Raw genomic sequence first — 4,223 nt, 5'->3', positions numbered from 1 at the left:
CAACCTCTCCTTCCCCCTTGCTGGATCAAGTTGGAGGAGACGTCTTCCCAACCGTACGTGTGTTTAACGCGGAGGTGTCGTCCGTTCGGCGCTAGGTCATCGGTGATTTGGATCACGACGAGTACAACTCCATCAACCCCGTTCTCTTGAACGCTTCCGCTCGCGATCTACAAGGGTATGTAGATGCACTCCCTTCTCCCTCGTTGCTAGATGACTCCATAGATTGATCTTGGTGATGCGTAGAAAATTTTAAAATTCTGCTATCTTCCCCTACAGGATAAATCTTAGTTCTTGGATCTTTCAAGTTCTTCATAATGATAAGCAGATATAAATCCCAAGTGACTCAAAGAATAGAGCTATGCTCCCCGGCAACGGCGCCAGAAAATAGTCTTGATAGCCCACAAGTATAGGGGATCGCAATAGTTTTCGAGGGTAGAGTATTCAACCCAAATTTATTGATTCGACACAAGGGGAGCCAAAGAATATTCTCAAGTATTAGCAGCTGAGTTGTCAATTCAACCACACCTGGATAACTTAATATCTGCAGCAAAATATTTAGTAGCAAAGTAATATGATAGTAGTGGTAACGGTGGCAAAAGGTAACGGTAGCAAAAGTAGTATTTTTGGTGTTTTATAGTGATGGTAATAATAGCAACGGAAAAGTAAATAAGCGAAGAACAATATATGGAAAGCTCGTAGGCAATGGATCGGTGATAGAGAATTATGCCGAATATGGTTCATCATGTAACAATCATAACATAGGGTGACACAGAACTAGCTCCAATTCATCAATGTAATGTAGGCATGTATTCCGAATATAGTCATACGTGCTTATGGAAAAGAACTTGCATGACATCTTTTGTCCTACCCTCCCGTGGCAGCGGGGTCCTAGCGGAAACTAAGGGATATTAAGGCCTCCTTTTAATAGAGTATCGGACCAAAGCATTAACACATAGTGAATACATGAACTCCTCAAACTACGGTCATCACCGAGAGTGGTCCCGATTATTATCACTTCGGGGTTGCCGGATCATAACACATAGTAGGTGACTATAGACTTGCAAGATAGGATCAAGAACTCACATATATTCATGAAAACATAATAGGTTCAGATCTGAAATCATGGCACTCCAGCCCTAGTGACAAGCATTAAGCATAGCAAAGTCATAGCAACATCAATCTCAGAACATAGTGGATACTAGGGATCAAACCCTAACAAAACTAACTCGATTACATGATAAATCTCATCCAACCCATCACCGTCCAGCAAGCCTACGATGGAATTACTCATGCATGGCGGTGAGCATCATGAAAATGGTGATGGAGGATGGTTGATGATGACGACGGCGACGGATTCTCCTCTCTAGAGCCCCGAACGGACTCCAGATCAGCCCTCCCGAGAGAGTTTAGGGCTTGGCGGCGGCTCTGTATCGTAAAACATGATGAATCCTTCTTCTTTATTTTTTTCTCCCCGAACACGAATATATGGAGTTGGAGTTGAGGTCGGTGGAGCTCCAGGGGGCCCACGAGGCAGGGGGCGCGCCCAGGGGGCAGGCGCGCCACCCACCCTCGTGGCTAGGGTGTGGGCCCCCTGGCCTTGATTCTTTGCCAGTATTTTTTATTATTTCCAAAAATAATCTCCATGGAGTTTCAGGTCATTCTGATAACTTTTGTTTCTGCACATAAATAACACCATGGCAATTCTGCTGAAAACAGCGTCAGTCCGGGTTAGTTACATTCAAATCATGCAAGTTAGAGTCCAAAACAAGGGCAAAAGTGTTTGGAAAAGTAGATACGACGGAGATGTATCAGGGGGATGGCGCCCACCCTACTTAGGGGCTGGTTCCCTTCCACATACAGCCCATAGGGCCCTCCGGGGCAGGTGGACCCTCCTGGTGGACCCCCGGAACCCCTTCGGTTGTCCCGGTACAATACCAGCAAACCCCCGAACACTTCCGGTGACCGCATGATGACTTCCCATATATAAATCTTCACCTCCGGACCATTCCGGAACTCCTCGTGACGTCTAGGATCTCATCCGGGACTCCGAACAACATTCGGTAACTTCATACTAATTCCCATAACAACTCTAGCATCACCAAACCTTAAGTGTGTAGACCCTACGGGTTCGAGAACCATGTAGACATGACCGAGACATCTCTCTGGCCAATAACCAACAACGGCATCTGGATACCCATGTTTGCTCCCACATGTTCCACGATGATTTCATCGGATGAACCACGATGTCGAGGATTCAATCAATCCCGTATACAATTCCCTTTGTCAATCGGTACGTTACTTGCCCGAGATTCGATCGTCGGTATCCCAATACCTCGTTCAATCTCGTTACTGGCAAGTCACTTTACTTGTTTCGTAATGCATGATCCCGTGACTAACTGCTTAGACACATTGAGCTCATTATGATGATGCATTACCGAGTGGGCCCAGAGATACCTCTCCGTCATACGGAGTGACAAATCTCAGTCTCGATTCGTGCCAACCCAACAGACACTTTCGGATATACCCGTAGTGCACCTTTATAGCCACCCAGTTACGTTGTGACGTTTGGCACACCCAAAGCATTCCTATAGTATCCGGGAGTTGCACAATCTCATGGTCTAAGGAAAAGATACTTGACATTAGAAAAGCTTTAGCAGACGAACTACACGATCTTGTGCTATTCTTAGGATTGGGTCTTGTCCATCACATCATTCTCCTAATGATGTGATCCCTTTATCAACGACATCCAATGTCCATGATCAGGAAACTGTAACCATCCATTGATCAACGAGCTAGTCAACTAGAGGCTCACTAGGGACATGTTGTGGTCTATGTATTCACACATGTATTACGATTTCCGGATAACACAATTATAGCATGAACAATAGACAATTATCATGAATAAGGAAATATAATAATAACCATTTTATTATTGCCTCTAGGGCATATTTTCAACAGATCGCCCATAGGCCCAAATCGCTTCACTGCAGCCTATCTTCACTGAACCATTCTAATGCTTTAACAAGCTTATCTAAGGAAAGTTCCATTAGGTTGAAATAAAGGGTATGAAAGGTGACCCCAATATTTTTCATGAAGACAAGTGATGGCCAAGCCAAGGACTTTAGCTTTTTATATTTCAGTGATCTAAGATCACACTGAATCCATAGGTATGATGATATTTTTGAAACAAGAATGAGGTTGCTAAGTTGAGTTTGTTTGTCCATGTGCTTAAAGATCAAACACCAAAGCCCTAAAAAAGTTTCATTTCTCCACTATATGTGCCTATGTTTCACTCTTTTGAAGCCTTCGAGTACTTACAAACTCTCTGAGCGATAATATAGATGTAGTTGTTAACAAAACCCTAGTTGTTCGTAGGTACTAGACATTCCACTCGAAACCATCGAGCAAAGTTGGAGAACCCTATATATCCTGTTCGGAACCTTCGAAGGCCCCCACTCAAAATTTTCAAAGGCACTCCAAAGAGTGTGCCACCTGCGGGGTAATCCACATCGAGCCTCCCAACACTTCTAGGTTGGATCATTTGAGCGATTCTAAAGTTGCCAGCTTTAGCACTATTTGGAACTTCCAAGCTAACCATTCCAGAGTTTTCGAACTATGTTAAGAAGTGTGTAATGGTCAGATTTATGGTCCAGCCTATTTATACCCTCACCTATACAACAGTTCACTCGAAGCAAACTTCATGCCCATCATAGTTTCCAAGAGAGAACACCACATCCTTGTGCTAATTTCAAAGAGCTTTCTACTCCAACGATTGAGCCAAGTCTTTGAGACCTAGTCCCCTCATTGCTTTCCCCTCCTACCTCTCCAATCCAAAAGCCAAATCTTGAGAGAGTTTAACTACGAAGGACATTATCTATTAAAGCACAAGCAACCTCAATCTTGTTACTTTTGGAGGGTTTGCGCCTCCTGGATCGGCTATGTTCTCAGGAGTCATCAAGTTGTAAAGATACTAAGAGGTTTGTATTGGCTTGTGTTCATGAGCGTACACCATGATCGCATAGGTTTGTTAGTACTTCTTGGATCCTTAATTCCTTAGTGGGTGGTAGTCCTTCGTGGGCTTGTTCCTTCATGGAACTCACAGCCGGGATGTTTGGGCTGCTAGAATCCTAGTGGTTCAAAGCCTCCATCAACATGGAGTAAGATAACGTCAACTAAAATATTCATCAGCCAATACAAACCTCTTGCAAATGAGCTGAGTTTTT

Source organism: Triticum dicoccoides, chromosome 2A (assembly GCF_002162155.2).
Source record: "Triticum dicoccoides isolate Atlit2015 ecotype Zavitan chromosome 2A, WEW_v2.0, whole genome shotgun sequence".
Classification (NCBI taxonomy): domain Eukaryota; kingdom Viridiplantae; phylum Streptophyta; class Magnoliopsida; order Poales; family Poaceae; genus Triticum; species Triticum dicoccoides.
This window is presented reverse-complemented; position numbering follows the sequence as displayed.